This window comes from Hordeum vulgare, chromosome 1H, assembly GCF_904849725.1.
Source record: "Hordeum vulgare subsp. vulgare chromosome 1H, MorexV3_pseudomolecules_assembly, whole genome shotgun sequence".
NCBI classification, from domain to species: Eukaryota; Viridiplantae; Streptophyta; class Magnoliopsida; order Poales; family Poaceae; genus Hordeum; species Hordeum vulgare.
The window spans coordinates 289,959,117-289,977,296 of NC_058518.1; positions in this window are offsets into that span (position 1 = coordinate 289,959,117).

The following is an 18,180-nucleotide window of genomic DNA, read 5'->3' on the forward strand; positions in this document are numbered from 1 at the left end:
CGCCGTCACAACCTCCCTGGTCATGCATTCTGGATGAGTCCGAGTGAAGTCCTCATGCCCCGTGTAGTGCCACATGGCGTGGTGTCGGGCTTGCAGTGGCTGGATGCGCCGACCCAGAAAAGTCTCCACAAATCTGTGCCGGTGACCCCCTTGCGGACGACAGCAATCAGTGCGTCGACCAGAGGTTGGATCTCGATCTTATCCACCTTTGTGAGCGCAAGCTGCCTGGGAGGGGCCAGACGGTCTAGGCTAAAGGGCGGCAACCCAGTTGCGGCATTCGGACAAGCTATGTCCTCGCAGTAGAACCAGGTCGACTGCCAGTTCCTAACTGACTCGGACAACTGGAGAGAGGGGTAGCTACTCTTCGTTTTCTTCTGGAAGCCTAAGCCCCCGCAGAGCTGGAGGAGATGGGTTTTATCGTCCGACTGGCTAAGCTTTTTGACAGTCTGAGACCTAGAGGAGAAGATGTACTTAAAGATCCCCCAATGGGGGGCATCCGATAAAGCACTCGCAAAGGGTGACGAATGCGGCGACATGGCCTATCGCGTTTGGAGGAAAATGATGGAGCTGCGCCCCGAAGTGGTTCATAATACCTCTAAAGAAGGGGTGGGGAGGCAGAGAGAAGCCCCTGTACACGTGGCTGAGCAGCAAGACACGCTCTCCCTCCTGCAGCGCTGGCTCCGTCTCGCCCTCCGCCGGCAGCCTCCACGACTTGTTGGCAATCATGCCTTGCTCCACCAGCTCCAGCAGGTCGTCTGCCGTCACCGTGGAGGGGAGGAAATCCCCCTGGATCCAACCCGCCGGCAGTGCCCGCTGTCGCCACTGAGCAGGGGCCTTCTTCTTCTTCTTCTTCTGCGACTCAATCTTGCTCGTCTGCCCCTTCGTCATGGTGAAGGCAGCAGGTCCGCAGAGGAGGAGAGGAAGGAGGCGGCTTGGAGCGCGCAGGGAGCTACGAGAGAAGCGAGGCGAGTGCGAGTAACAAGGGCAGCGCAACAAGAAACCCCCGCTGGAGAGGCTTAAATAAGCTTCCGACTGGGTCACTAACAGGTGGCCCCGAAATCTTATCCCCCGACCGGCTGCAGCGATATTAGTGGAGAAGATAAAGGCGCGGTAATCGAGGCGGCATAAACTACTCGATGACGATGTCGTCACCCCCACTGAGCGCGCGGCAACCGAAATTTGAGGATCCCAGAAAATCCGCCGCTGTCAGTTGACCGGTCACATCGAAAGATTCCGCGGAAGCACTCGGTCCCTGACGGTTCGTTTCCCGAGTATATTCACTCGGATCACTGATTGAGAGGATAAAATGGATCGAGGCAAAGAATGCCAAAGTCACATCCATACCAGTCGGATCCGTACTCTAGGCATCACTTCGTCGTTCCAACTCCGATCCATTCGGGGACTAATGATGGGGTTATAGTCCCAGGGTAGGGTCATAGGCCTGCCCTATAGGTCCTACCCAAGGACTACCCTTCATAAAGGACAAGGCCCTTAGACAGTTCCGACTGAACTAAGGACCTCCCCTCATCCAGTCGGTGACGACTCCCCCATCATCCAGTCGATGACGAGCATTCGGAGCGTATTAAACGTATCGACTGGATTCCACTCTGTACATCGTAACCTCCCTGGAGGGCAACGGTCATACGTTTTCGTACACCATTATTAGCATTTAAGGCATACATTACCTGTAACGTAGGCATTTATTCGCCACTACTCCACCCCTGTCCACCGGACCGTTGTGAAGGGAAACACACTTTATATAAGCCGCCCTTCCCCACTGGTGCAGGGGTTGGAATTTACTGTAACCCTATATTCCACTCGACACTAAGCTCCCAAGAGCACTGAGACGTAGGGCTTTTACCTCCACCGTAGAGGGGCCTGAACTCATACAACCTCGCCGTAGCTAAGGCTCTGCCCATCCTTTCGTACCCTACACATCTACTGTCAGACTTATACCCACGACAGTGGGCACTTGGGACGAGGTTGGTACAAGCATGAACGCATGATTTACCCAGGTTCTGGGCTTCCCGTAGAGATAATACCCCTAATCCTTCCGGAATGTATAATGCACCAAAGGGGCTACATTGTGCTCCTGGAGCTATTCTACGGAGGAGGAAGAAGGAGTAGCTGGCTCGCGTCAACCTCTCATGTATGGGGTGTGTGTGTTGAGTTGGCCGACACTCTTCATGGAGGGGGTCGGGGGGGGGGGGGGGGTTATAGACGAACCCACCAACCTATAATAAGGATAAAAGTACATGAGTGGGACCCGGCTGGCAGCCTCGCCGGCTGGCCACGGGGCCCACGGGGGTATTGTATTGTCGCTGGAGGGGCCCGCCGGCTGCGAGGGCCCATCTGGCTATGGGGCCCGTCGGCCAGCCAGTAAGGTTCTCACGTAAGACCGACACATGACACGTTTAGTACGTCCGGTGTGGTCAAGCGAGATTCGTCATGGGATGCCAGTACGACCGTCTCCACTGTTCCCACGCCGAGTGCAGTAATGGAGTGGGAGTTTGACGGGCCGACACTATGCAGGGTCATGGATCAGAGCCGGAGTAGGTCAGCTGCATGACCGCCGACGCTGTGCCTGCCGTGCACACCAATCCAGTACCTTGGCTGACGCGTAGCCACCTTTAACCGTAGGGTCTCGTCACGACCTACGGTCTGATGTGACTTGAGCTCCTTAGCCGGCTAGTCGCCTAGCTAGCCGGCCCGGGCACGACTGTCTCGCCTCTAACCGGCCGGCGTGACCTAGACAGCCAGAGGGAAGTAGCCATCTCGCCCCTAGCCGGCAGGGGCTTCCTAGCCGGCCAGGGGCACTTGGGCTTCATAGAATGAGTTGTGTTGTTCCTTCAAGGTAGAAGGCAAAGGAGTAGGCTCGATGAGTCTACCCTGGGGTTATCCCCCCGTCAGTAGTCCCCGAAGCAGGGGAGGCCCGCCGCCTCGGAGCGGGTGGCTCGCCGGCTTAAGGTATTTGCTGTTGAATTACTGCTGCCACCTGTGGCAGGACACGCCGGCTCGGAAGCCGGCCGGCTTCCAAGGGACGCCTCGGTTTCGTCGTAAGTCGCGCGGGTTGCGCCACGTGCGAGGCCCCGACCTGACATGATGATGGTTTTCTCAGATGACAGGACTGGGCATGGGCCCTGGGTGTAACGACTAAGATGCGGCCCTTTCCTATTTTGGGGGCGATGCCCCAAAAGGGAAAGAGTCGCATCTAAGCGTTTCGCAAGCGAGATAATCATAGCAAATACATAAACGAAGAATGACAAATAGGGCATACATTTGCCATCTGACATAGTAATATAAGGTTTACATCCACACAATTATTCAGACAAGATAGTCCTGCTACGGGCTACATGAAACAAGGAAAAGACTATGATATCCCGCATGCTGGCCTACGATCATGACCACGATCTCAGTCCTTCGGATAGTTCACGTACAGTCGGTCGTTCTCCTCATTGTACTGCCACACGAGCTGCGTGCCATCTGGATCTCATGCGTCGGGCGTACCTGTACCTGTTGGGGTGTTGTAGTAAACTGTGAGCCACGGGGACTCAGCAATCGGATGACCTTGGTACCGAAACTACTCAAGTTATTAGGTGAGGAAGGTTCAGTGTATAGGTTGCAACATCCTAAGCTTATATGGTGGCTAACTTACGAAGATCAGAGTTATTGATATGGTGGTATACGTGAGCGGTCGAAGACTAGGTGATCACTAAGTGATCCTGAACACCTACTTACGTCATACATAACCCCACCATGTTCCCGATCGAAGAGAGGTCTTCGAAGGAGACAATCACGGTTACGCACACAGTTGGCAGTTTTATTAGAGTTAATTCAAATTATCTATAGCCGGATGTTAACAAATTATCCATGTTGCCACATAACCGCGGACACGACTTTCCGAAAGATTAAACCCTGCAGGGGTGCTCCATCTAGTCCATCACAAACGGCCATGGGCCGCAAAGTAATCCTCTATCACGAATCTCGTGATCTCGTCAGATTCCTTAGAGGAAAACCTCAACTTTGAGGAGACCCAAAGTTTCACCGGGATTCCTATACGCAAGATATATCGCTAAGGTAAGACAAATCTGGCAAGACCTCCCGACGTGTCGACGAACCCGATAGGAGCCGCGTATCCCATTCTCAGGACACAGTCGGATGAGCGCAGCGTACAGTGGCCTGATAGAAATCTCCCGAGTTGCCCCGGGTTGGCCCCGCACACGACTCTAGTTTGGACCAACACTCATGAGGAGCACTGGCCCGGGTTGTTGATTAATTCCTCAGGGTAGCTATTCCCTATGCAAATTATTATTAGGTGATTAGCAAGTTAAAACCAATGTTGGGTCCTGCCAGACGAGCCTTAACACTACACGATTTATCAAGGGGGTCCCCATAACAACCCCAAACGTGTTAGGAGCGATCAGTTATGGAAACAAACACTAGTAGCCGAAACTAAGGCGGCAATAACGGAACAAATCACCCGGCAAAAGGCTAGGCCTTTCGTCATTTACCAAGTATATAGGTGCATTAATTAAATAGCAGTTTAATCATAATGATATCAAAATACTCATGTTATCACATGAGACAGCTGGCACCTGGAACTAGCAAAGCTAATCATTAGAAGCTGAGCAAGCCTACTTAGCCAAACAACATTAGCTAGGAGGGGAAGGTGTTTGGGTTTCATGGCAATGACATGTGGCTTTTTTTATCAAGTGGTAGGCAGCGAGCATATATCGAAGGGAACGTGATTCTAAGCATAACAAAGCTAGATACGATATCAAGGTCACGGTCATCTTGCCTGTGACGTCTTCAGCTTGGAACTGCTCTTGATCGTCCTGCACGTACTCTCCAGAATCCACGTACTCGCTCTCCGATCCTGGTGCTACCCAAGATAAAAATAACAGCCAATGAACAACAACACAACATGATGCAACAAACAACATGATGCATGAAATGAGAAGGAAGCATGCATCACTATTCTAGTCACTTCCATATGCATGAGATGAGAAGATAAACTTCTGGACAGAACTTCACACTAAGCTATCTTGACATGCATGAGGATGGCATGAACATGTGCATCACGAGAAAATGATGCAAAATCATATAAAGAACGTAGAGAACAGAGCTACGGATCAACCGGAAACTACGAAACAAGATATAGAGTCCTACGGTTCAAATCCACCACAAGCACACTCCAATGCCACTCTTCTGGTGTTCCCAGGTTGCCACATGATCAAATAATCAAATACAAGTGGAGTGGTGCAAAGAAACACACCACACCATCAACAATGCTCACCCAAGCTTCAAAAACAACTAAAACATGCAATCTGTCCTAAACAACATCATAACAGTTTGTCTACAACATTCAAAGTACCTACAACCACCCAAATGTGCCAAACAAGATATGTGGCAAAAGCCATTCAAAATATCTACAAGCCCGAGCAAGAAGCTACTACAAAGGCATCATACATGAGAAGATCTATGGTCACAAACTTGGACAAAAATAACATATTTCTGGGACTTCGTGAAAATCTCAGATTTTCACCAGCTGCTTATGCTCTAAAGCATTTTGACAGCCTCCAAAATGATATCTAAGGGAAGTTAAAGTGCATGAAATTTAACACAGAGCTAGACAAACCCAAAGGCTCACAAACCTTAGTTTGTTGCATGGGCTGATTCCCAACACACGAGCTTGTGCAACCACATCAACAAGGGAAGAAAATAACAGTAGTTTCTCAGACTTAGTGAAAATCACAGATTTTCACAAAGCTGACAATTTCAGCCAAGTGTCAACTTTGAGAAGGCACAACAAGTTCATACAAACTTCTATGTATAAAACAAAGACTCCATGTTGTAGAGGGGTTCACCCACTACTTCCACATCAAGGATTCATCCTCATAGGGCCAACATACCACATGACACTAAGCTCTAAACATAGCATCAAGACAGAAAAATGACAGTTTATGAAGTTGCTCCAAAGTGAAATCTGATTCCACCAGCGGATTCCTGGAATGATTCTACCCCAAATACATATGAAATACATGGGTACTTGCATGGAACAAGTAGGCACAAAGCTAGCTCGAAAAACTACATAGAGATCAACATAAGCATATAAGAGCATTATCACATGTGATTAAAGCATACATGACATCTCTATACCTACCTATGCACACACATAAGGTCATACACTATATCAACAACACAAGGGCAATCATGAGGGGTTAGTCCTCATGCACAAGTGCATAGGTGCACTCATGCCCACACACACACATGCATGAACACCTACACATCATCATGTGTGCTCACACACACACACCAACAAGGGGTGCATCTAGAGGGCTGCCCTCTTGCACATATGAATGTGACACCACATGCAAACACACACTCTCACATGTATGCACCTCTACCCAAGTGCACACACCCACAAACTACACACACTAGTGCATGCACAAGCACTTGCAAACACACACACATACATGTGTTGGTGCAAACTTGCACAACTATGTGGGTGTAACCCACACACATACATGTGTTGGTGCAAACTTGCACAACTATGTGGGTGTAACCCACACACATACACACATACTTCACCCACATACACATGTGCAAAACCATACACCTACACATACTACAACTAATACCCCACTAAACACACACCCATGCATGTCACTAACACACACCACATATACACAAACACAAGTATGAAACCTAGGTAGTAGATTATTACAACCCAAGGTTGTAGCTAAAGAAATCAACTAGCTTGCTGCCCAAGCAAAGAATAGTGCAAACAAAACAAAACAACAAAAGAAAATAAAAGGGGGGGGGTGCTCTGCGATCGAACCCAGGATCCCTCTGGTGCTCAATCAGCACACCAACCACTGCGCTAGGCCAATCCCTTCGACAGAGAGGAGGAGGGAAACAGAGTATCATCTCCTGTCGAGCTATTGCACCACAATACAACAAAAATTAAAAGGGGCGCCACTGGGACTCGAACCCACTACCACCGGGCGCCAAAACCACCTACTCACCACTCGGCTACGCTGCGGTACTTAACAGAGAAGAGGAAGAAACTCTATTGAGTAACCTTTGTGCTACGATCTACTATGCCGGCGGCCGAAACAAAGGAGGACGTCGGTGACTACCACGACATTCAAACGACGGCTACAGGTTACGGGGGAGAAGTAGGAAGCACAGGGTCTCCATCCTCGCCTCGATCTCACCCGGAGGTGCAACACCATAGTGGCGCGAAGCTATCGACTACACTGCTGCTGTTGCTGCGCTCTGCTTCTACTGCAACCGGACAGAGAAGCGACAGTGACGAGCTCGTCCCTACGCCGCATCTAGAGAGGGAAGAGAGGGGATGATGCACGACTCACTGAGAGGAAGGAGAGGAGAGGATCTCGCCGCTGGAGGAAGAAGAGACGACGACGAGCTGCTGCAGGGAGAGGCCACCGGAGTTGATGAAGACGGCGGCCGTCGTGGAAGAAGGCCCTGCTCCTGCTCTGAGCGAAAATGGAACCCCTCCTGGGTCCTCTTGCTCACGGGAGCTTCGGGGAGGAGGCGAGGTCGAAGGCTACGCCGGTGTCGAGCTCGACCCTGAGCTCTCCATGGCGATGGGGACGACGTGCAGTGCTTCTGGCGGCGCTAGAGGGAGAAGAGGAGGGGAAAAGGAACCCTAGCCACTGGAGGGGTGCACCGGCTGCTTATATGGCCTTGGGAGGCGAGCTTGGAGCCACCATATCAAGTAAAAGGAGGATCGGTGGTGGAGGAGGTGTTGTACACAGTGACGTCGCGAGGAGGGAGGAGAGGGATGCCGGTTGGGCCTGGCGCGCGAGAGAGAAGAGGCTCTGGGCCGGCGGGAAGGAGGAGGACCACCGCGCCGGTGCCAGATAAAAGGAAAGATAAACCCAAAGGGTTTTTCCATTTAAAGCAAACACACATCAAGAATAAAACTCCTAGGGAAATCTAGGTCTCCAAAAATAAAAATAAAATGACCCTGGTCATAAGGGAATTATGACCCAATTTAATAAAATACCAAGATGAATTTTGGAGCAATAAAATATTTACAAAACAGAATTAATTTAATCTGTTTTGTAATTAAACCCCATTTAAGCAAAGTTTAAAAATACCCTAGTCACATCTCCACATCCAGAAGAAAAGGCACTAAATAATCTACATTTTTGAATCAGGTTTGGAGCAAGTAAAAATTGAGCTCAAGAAAATAAAGAAGAAGGGGGTTTCCTTTGAAGTCTAGTTTAAAATCTAACATAGTTGAAACCCAACCTTTGCACACCACATCATCACACCACACATATGGATGAACAACAACAACAACACAAGAAATGGCATGAATGCAATGAATGGTATGATGCAAGGGAGAAGACATGAAATGCCCACATGAAATGACAACTCCCAAAGCATGACCACATGGATCCAAACATGAAGGTTTCCAAATATGGCAAGGTTACACTTGGGGCATTACACTGGGTCCCGTCACGACGCCCCATCGGCCCCCGCGTGAAGGATCCTCTGTGGATTTACTCCGCGACGGTTGGGTTTTGGGAATCGTTAATGTCCCCGTAATAATCTGGAATGGTGGGCTCTGTGCGCACTGGATCCCCCAAGATCCATCGTGGGATTTAAATGGGGTGCAGGGGTACCAAGGAGGCCATCCACCCCCTTCTCGCTCGCACTTGCGCCCCTTCCTTCCCTGAGCCCAGAGAAAGAGAGAGCTTCGCTTCGTCTTCGTCGTCGCGCAAGCCCTCGCCGCCAACCACCAAGCCTCCGCCGTCCGCTGTCATGTCAAACGGCGCCCCTAAGAAGGGTCAGCACAAGGGTGCTTGGCTTGGCAGCGATATCTGCAATGGCCATATCGAGGCGCTCGACCATCGCTGCTTGCTGCCTCCCGCGTCTATTGTGGCGGCGCGGGTGCCAGGAGCCGAAAACTCCCCGACGCCGAGGGAGGGAGAGGTAGTAGTGTTTGATGAACACTTCTACCGTGGTTTCGTGCTCCCGGCGAGCAACTTCTTCTCCAACTTCCTCATCTTCTTCGGCTTGCAGCCGCACCACCTGGCGCATAATACCATTCTTCAACTCGCTGCATACATCGTCCTGTGCGAGGGCTTCCTGGGCATCGAGCCCCACCTCGATCTTTGGCACAAGCTCTTCTTCCTTAAGTAGAAATCCATAAAGATGGACAAGGCCGAGGCGAAGAAGCTCAAGGGCCCCCGTCCGATGTCCCCGTGCGGCGCGGCACTGGTGCATCACCGGACGTCGTGCGGCTTCCCCTAGATGCCACTCCAGGACTCCGTCAAATTGTGGCAGAGGGGGTTCTTCTATGGGAAGAACGTCGACCCCTCCCAGAACGGCCTCAAGTTGCCGCCCTTCGCCATCTCTCCTCCTACGGCAAAGGGGAACTGGAAGGCTTTGTATCTGAAGCCAATCGCCCAGGTGGCGCAGATATGCGTGTACCTCGATACCATGCTGTCTCGAGGCCTCCTGGGCCGCGACTTTCTCACCACCATGATGACCAGCCGAGTCCTGCCTCTGCAGAGGCGGACGCATCTCATCTGCCAGATGAGCGGCCGTCACGATCCTTGCCGGCTCTCCACCAAGAACTTCCAAGCCGGCGCGGTGGTCCGGAACGTGAACTTGATCTCCTCCGCCGGTATGGACGAAGGTGGAGATTGGGAGTGGGGAATGCGCCCTTACAACCGAGCCCATCCAGCCCCAGTGGTAAGCGCCTTCCCAAATCTTGTTTTTTTTATCTTTGAACTTGCTGTTCTCTCTTTTGAGCCGGCTGCCGACTCCATTGCTTAGCTGTTCGAGAGCCTGCAAATGCTCGACCCGCCCGCCGCCGACATGGAGACATCGGATCCCTTAGAAATTGAGGATGAGGGGGTGATCGAGCCGCGAGCCGCCGCCTCCAGAGGTTCGGAGGAAGCGCTCGAGTCGGCGGGCTCCGAGCCGCCTGGTGAGCACCTGAAGCCCTCCATTCTTGACTGGAGAGATGATGATGAGACGTCGCCTGCTTCATCTGATGCTGTTGGGGAACGTAGCATAAATTCAAAAAAATTCCTACGCATATTCAGATCTTCCTATGGAGAGACCAACAATAAGAGAGGGGTGAGTGCATCTTCATACCTTTGAAGATCGCTAAGCGGAAGCGTTACTAGAACGCGGTTGATGGAGTCGTACTCGCGACGATTCAGATCGCGGTGTGATTTCGATCTAGTGCCCGGTGACGTCTCCCGCACCTTGATCCAGCAAGGAGGAGGGAGAGGTTGGCGAAGATCTCGAGCAGCACGATGGCGTGGTATCGATGGAGAGACGAGGTCTCCCGGCAGGGCTTCGCCAAGCACCGGCATAGAGGAGGATAAAGAAGAGCAGGGCTGCGCCGAGGGAGAGGGAAACTGTGTCTCCAAAAGCCCAAAAGTGCCCACTATATATAGGAGGAGGGGAGGGGGGTGCCACCCCTAGGGTTCCCACCCTAGGTGGTGCGGCAGCCCCCCCAGATGGGAGGTGCGGCGGCCAGGGCAAGGGGGAGGGGTGGCGCACCCCTAGGTGGGCCTTAGGCCCACCAGCGCATAGGGTTCCCCCCTCTCCACCTCCCGCGCCTTGTGCTGAGTGTGGGGGGCGCACCAGCCCACCTAGGGGCTGGTTCCCTCCTGAACTTGGTCCATCTAGCCTCCCGGGGTCGTTGCCCCCTTCCGGTGGACCCCCGGGGCCACCTCCGGTGGTCCCGGTACGTTACCAGTGACGCCCGAAACACTTCCAGTGTCCGAAACCATCCGTACTATATATCAATCTTTACCTCCGGACCATTCCAGAGCTCCTCGTGATGTCCGAGATCTCATCCGGGACTCCTAACAACTTTCGATAACCTCGTATAACAATTCCCTATAACCCTAGCGTCATCGAACCTTAAGTGTGTAGACCCTACGGGTTCGGGAGATAGGCAGACATGACCGAGACACTTCTCCGGCCAATAACCATCAGCTGGGTCTGGATACCCATGGTGGCTCCCAGTTGCTCCACGATGGTCTCATCGAATGAATCACGATGTCAAGGATTCAATCAATCCCGTATACAATTCCCTTTGTCTGTCGGTATAGAACTTGCCCGAGATTCGATCGTCGGTATACCTATACCTTGTTCAATCTCGTTACCGGTAAGTCTCTTTACTTGTTCCGTAGCATGTCATCATGTGACTAACTCCTTTAGTCACATTGAGCTCATGATGATGTTCTACCGAGTGGGCCCAGAGATACCTCTCCGTCACATGGAGTGACAAATCCCAATCTCGATTCGTACCAACCCAACAGACACTTTCAGAGGTACCCGTAGTGCACCTTTATAGTCACCCAGTTACGTGTGACGTTTGATACACCCAAAGCACTCCTACGGTATCCGGGAGTTGCACAATCTCACGGTCGAAGGAAAAGACACTTGACATTAGAAAAGCTTTAGCATACGAACAATACGATCTAGTGCTATGCTTAGGATTGGGTCTTGTCCATCACATCATTCTCCCAATGATGTGATCCCGTTATCAATGACATCAAATGCCCATGATCAGGAAACCATGATCATCTATTGATCAACGAGCTAGCCAACTAGAGGCTTGCTAGGGACACATTGTGATCTATTTATTCACACATGTATTACTATTTCCTGTTAATACAATTATAGCATGAACAATAGACAATTATCATGAACAAGGAAATATGATAATAACCATTCTATTATTGCTCCCATGTTGAAACTTCTATTACCCGTTACTGCGCTCTTAAGAATACTAAGATCAGGTGCGCAGAGGTGATAATGCTCAATCTTGCCGTTAATGCATCTACCTATGAAGAGGGCAAAATAATGTAAGGCAGGGAAATGAATGCTCCCCATGCTAGTCTGCGTAATATCTCTAGTTTCTCCAACAGTTATACTAGAAATAAAATCTCTAACCGAAGACTTAGGAGGATCATTGGGACTACCCCAATCAGGTATCTTGCAAATTCAATTAAAATCCTCTAAATCCATGGTATACGATTTATCATAAAGATCAAACAGTATGGATGAGTGATACGTCTCCATCGTATCTACTTTTCCAAACTGTTTTGCCCTTGTTTTGGACTCTAATTTGCATGATTTGAATGGAACTAACCAGGACTAACGCTGTTTTCAGCAGAATTGCCATGGTGTTGTTTTTGCGCAGAAATAAAAGTTCTCGGAATGACCTGGAAATTTACAGGGAGTTTTTGTGGAATATATTAAAAATACTTGCGCAAGAATCAACCAGAGGGGTGGAGCTGTGAGCCCACAAGCCCACCAGGCGCGGGACCCCCTGGCCGCGCCTGGCAGGCTTGTGGGGCCCATGTTGCTCCACCACCTCCAATCTCACCTCTATTTAGTCCCTTTCGTCCGGAAAAAAATCAAGGAGAACAATTCATCGCGTTTTACGATACGGAGGCGCCGCCACCTCCTGTGCTTCATCTAGAGGGCAGATCTGGAGTCCGTTCTGGGCTCCGGAGAGGGGAGATCGTCGCCATCGTCATCACCAACCTTCCTTCATCACCAATTCCATGATGCTCTTCACCGTTTGTGAGTAATCTCATCGTAGGCTTGCTGGACGGTGATGGGTTGGGTGAGATCTATCATGTAATCGAGTTAGTTTTGACGGGGATTGATCCCTAGTATCCACTATGTTTTGAGATTGATGTTGCTACTACTTTGCCATGCTTAATGATTGTCACTAGGGCCCGAGTGCCATGATTTCGGATCTGAACCTATTATGTTGTCATCAATATATGTGTGTTCTTGATCCTTTCTTGCAAGTTGTAGTCACCTACTATGTGTTATGACCCGGCAACCCCGGAGTGACAATAGCTGGAACCACTCCCGGAGATGACCACAGTATGAGGAGTTCATGTATTCACTAAGTGTTAATGCGTTGGTCCGGTTCTTTATAAAAAGGATAACCTTAATATCCCGTAGTTTCCATTAGGACCCCGCTGCCACGGGAGGGATGGACAATAGATGTCATGCAAGTTCTTTTCACTAAGCACGTATGACTACATACGGAATACATGCCTACATTACATTGACGAACTGGAGCTAGTTACATATCTCTCCGTGTTATAACTGTTGCATGATTAATAACATCCGGCATAATCATCCATCACTGATCCAATGCCTACGACTTTTCCCTACCTGTCCTTGCTACGTTACTTTGCCGCTACTGCTGTCACTGCTGCTACTATTACTCTGTTGCTACTGCTGTTACTTTGGTGCTACTGGTTACCGTTGCTGCTATTGCTATCATACTACCTTGCTACTGATACTTTGCTGCAGATACTAAATCTTTCAGGTCTGGTTGAATTGACAACTCAACTGCTAATACTTGAGAATATTCTTTGGCTTCCCCTTGTGTCGAATCAATAAATTTGGGTTGAATACTCTACCCTCGAAAACTGTTGTGATCCCCTATACTTGTGGGTTATCAAAACTATTTTCTGGCACCGTTACTGGGGAAGCATAACTATATTCCGTGAGTCAGTTGGGATTTATGTCTGCTGATCACTATGAGGAATCTGAAAGATCCAAGAACTAAAGTCTTGCCCTCAACTACGAGGACAGGTAAGGAACTGCCATCTAGCTCTGCACTTGATTCACCTTCAGTTATGAGTAAGTTTGTGACACCACCTCCTGCTAGAAATTTTGATGTGTCGCCTGTGCTTGATGATGCTACTTTTGTTGTCCATGATGCTTGTGATGATGCTATGCTTGATACTTCTTTACCACTAGGTGCATTCCTTGAGGCACAAATTGCTAGAGTTGCTGCTAGATGTGATGATACTTCTGAAACTGCTCAGATTATTGAAGTAGAACCTACTATTTTGCCTGCTAGGACTAGCTCTCCTAGATATGAATTGCCTGATATGCCTGAGGGTTATGTTATGGAGGGAGAGATAGCTCAGGACTTTCTTGCTTGTAAGGATAGCTATGATGTTGAGAAATTACTGCGCAAGTGGAAAGAAAAATCTTTGAACGCTAGGATGAAATACGACCCGAAGTTTGCTACTTCGCCTATCTTTGTGACCGATAGGATTATGAATTCTCTGTCGACCCTGATTTAATCACTCTGGTCGAATCTGATCCTTTTCACGCTTATGAGTCTGAAACGGTTGTAGCCCATCTTACCAAACTGCACGATATATCCACCCTATTCACTAGTGAGGAAAAGACCCGCCACTACTATATCCTTAAGCTCTTTCCTTTCTCGCTAAAGGATGATGCTAAGACTTGGTTCACTTCTCTTGCTCCTGGTTGTGTGCGTAGCGCCCATGATATGGTCTACTAATTCTGTGAGAAATATTTCCCTGCCCATAAGAAGCAAGCTTCCTTACAGGAAATATACAACTTTTCTCAAATTGAAGAAGAGAGTCTCGCACAAGCTTGGGGGAGGCTCGTCCAGCTGCTGAATGCTTTGCCTCATCACCCTCTTGAGAAGAATGAAATACTTGATATCTTCTATAATGGACTTACCGATGCTTCTAGAGACCACATAGATAGTTGTGCCGGTTGTGTTTTTAGGGAACGAACTGTAGAACTAGTTGAGATCCTATTGAATAACATCTTGTGCAATGAGAATGCTTGGACTATTCCCGAACCACCTCCAAAACCAACTACGAAGAAAAGAGGTATCCTATTCCTCAGTCCTGAAGATATGCAAGAAGCTAAGAAATCTATGAAAGAGAAAGGCATTAAATCTGAAGATGTCAAAAATCTACCACCTATCGAAGAGATCCATGGTCTTGATAACCCGATACAGGTAGTAGAGGTAAATTCTCTTCGTACATTCAATGAGTGTGATATTCCTTTTGATAAACCTGCTAGCTTATGCTTGGATGAATTTGATAACTTTGTTGCCAAACAACAGAGTTTCAATGATTATGTTAGCAGACAATTGGAACAGAATGCTCGTATGCTTAGTCATTTAAGTGCTTGTGTGGACAGAAATGTCAATGATCTTAAACTTCTGAGTAAGCATGCCTCTACGGTTACTACTGAGGTAGAACAAGTACTTAAGGCTCAGAATGACTTGCTCAATGAGTTGAACGACAATTCTGTTAGAGTCATCACTAGAGGCGGTAGAATGACCCAAGAACCTTTCTATCCTGAGGGTCATCCTAAGAGAATTGAACAAGATTCTCAAGGAGTTAACACTGATGCACCTAGTCAACCTAGAAAGAAGAAGAAAAATGATAGGAACTTGCACGCTAGCAACCCTATTGCTGTTACACCTGAGAGTCCAAACGATGTCTCTGTTTCTGATACCGAAACACAATCTGGTGATGAACATGAGCCTAATGATAATATCAATAGTGATGTTCATGATGATGCTCAACGTAGCAATGATAAGGATGTGGAGATTGAACCTGTTGATCTTGATAACCCACGGCCTAAGAATAAGAGATACGATAAGAATGACTTCGTTGCTAGGAAGCATGGTAAAGAAAGGGAACCATGGTTTCAGAAACCCATGCCCTTTCCTCCCAAACCATCCAAGAAAAAGGATGATGAGGATTTTGAGCACTTTGTTGAAATGATTAGACCTGTCTTTGTGCAAATGCGTTTGACACATATGCTCAAAATGTCTCCATATGCTAAGTACATGAAGGATATTGTGACTAATAAGAGGAGGATACCTGAGGTTGAGATTTCCACCATGCTTGCTAATTATACCTTCAAGGGTGGAACTCCTAAGAAACTAGGTGATCCCGGAGTGCCCACTATACCTTGCTCCATTAAAGGCAACTACGTTAGAACTGCTTTATGCGACCTTGGAGCCGGTGTTAGTGTTATGCCTCTTTCTCTTTATCGTAGACTTGAACTGGATAAGTTGTCACCCACTGAAATCTCTCTGCAAATGGCCGACAAATCAACTGCTTTCCCTATCAGCATTTGCGAGGATGTTCCTGTTGTGGTTGCTAATGTTACTATCTTAAGTGACTTTGTTATTTTGGATATTCCCGAGGATGATGCCATGGCGGTCATCCTTGGAAGACCCTTTTTAAACACTGCAGGGGCTGTTATAGACTGCAACAAAAGCAATGTCACTTTCCATGTCAATGGTAATGAGCATACGGTGCACTCCCTGAAGAAACAATATCGAGTACATTGCATCAATGCTATCGAAAAACTTCATCGTTTCTTATTGGGAGCTTTGAATGCCCTATACCTCCTGTCAAGATGAAGTATGATTTGCTTGTTGGGGATATTCACATCCCCATTGAGGTAACCTAGTGACTAGTCGAAAATTCTCCGTTCTCTTTTGTGATTCAAAAAAGTTTGTCAAGGAGACTTGATCAACCTCATTGACGGATTTCTTTCGATGACCATGGGATGCATGAATCGAGGAGTCACAAACCTCTGTTCCAAGCTTTCCCCTTCGGTTGCTTAGAAGAAAAATGATAGATTTAGTTTAGTTGTCCCTGTTTTCTGTTTTTGCGTCCCGTAGAAAAGTACCCCGAAAATAAAAGTTCTCTGAATGCCATGAAAACCAAGTATGATTTTTTCTGGAATTTTTAAAAAATACTGAGATGGAGAGCTAGTCAGGGGGATGCACCAGTGGGCCACAAGCCCTGGAGGCGCGGGCACCCCCCTGGGCACGCCTACCAGGCTTGTGGGGCCCACGTGTGCCCCCTCCACTCATTCTAGCTCCCATCTGCTTCTCCTACCTCCAGAAAAAATCGTTTCGCAGCTCAAACCCGTGTTCTTGCTCTTCTTGCTGGGATTTTCGATCTCCTTGTGCAAAGCACCATTCACCAAGCTGTTTTGGGGAACTTGCTCCTTGGTAAGTGACTCCTCCATTGGTCCAATTAGTTTTTGCTCTAGTGCTTTATACGTCGCGTACTTTTGCTGCCTTGGTGACCCTGTTCTTGCGCTTTGCATGCTAATTTTAGCTGGTCCCAAGTAGTTTTGTTGCGTGGTATGGCCTCTAGGCACTTGTCGGAGTAGTTGCTAGGAGTTTCGTCGAGCCTTGTTCACTTTTCCTTTGAGTCACTAAAATTTCAGAAATTTTCAGAGGTAGAAAAGCAAAAAGATGAGGAGGTTCTTAAGAGGCTCTTCAAGCCGTGACCCCAAGGATGATGGGAATGAGAAGAAGAAACCCAAGTATCCGGTCCCCCGAGTTGCAGAAGTTCGACTGTGCGAGTGATCTAGCGATATGTTCTTACGCGCTGCCGGACTTTATGAGGACTTCTACTACTTGGTGGAGAACGCAGGCCTTACCGCCTTCGTTGAAGATAAGTGTCCTCAATACCTCCTCCTCGCTAATATTTTCGTGCAAAGCTTTAATTTCTATCCAAGGAAGAATCCTCATATGGTTGAGTTCAAATTATATGATATCCCCCAACGCATTCACTTCAGGATTTTTGCAATGTTTGCAAATTACCTTATGTTGGGGATATTCATGAACCTCGTCCACGGGACTTGGAAGCTTTCATCGATACTATTGCTGTAGGAGAGGAGAGAGGAGTGTCTTGCACTAGAGTTGCTAGCATACATTTTCCCATGCTTCGGTACTTCTCATTATTCGTGGGAAAATGTTTGATTGGCCGTGGGAAAGCTGGAGCCCTTAGCTCTCCAGATCTTGCAGTTTTGCGCGAAGCCCTTTATAATGATAAAACTTATAGCTTGGGCGCTATAGTAGCTCAACAGTTGAACACGAACCATTCTAAAGGCGTTGTCTACGGAGGTATCTATGCTACTCGTCTTGCTAGACATTTTGAGATACCTATTAGACTGGACGAGGAAGAAGAGATTCTTCTGCCTGAGAGATATCTAGATTATGATAGCATGGTTCGCCATGACTTTCTTGATAGAGATATAAATAGAAGGATGATTTAGAACCTTGTATTTAGTCAGGGTACTCGTGAGACTATTACTTTGCCTGCTCCTTCTTTGTTCAATCTTCATACAGGCAGGTACATTATTATGCCCTCGGACATCTACGCATATTGGGGCATAGCCCAACCACAGGTGCCCGTGCCCGAGCTACCAATCGAGTACCAGACGCCAGTTTATCAGTGGGAGCCAGAGGAGCTCACACAACAGTGGCATCCCCAGTCCACTCCGGAGTACCCCGGCGACAGTTATTTCCCTCCTTGGGAGTAGACCAAC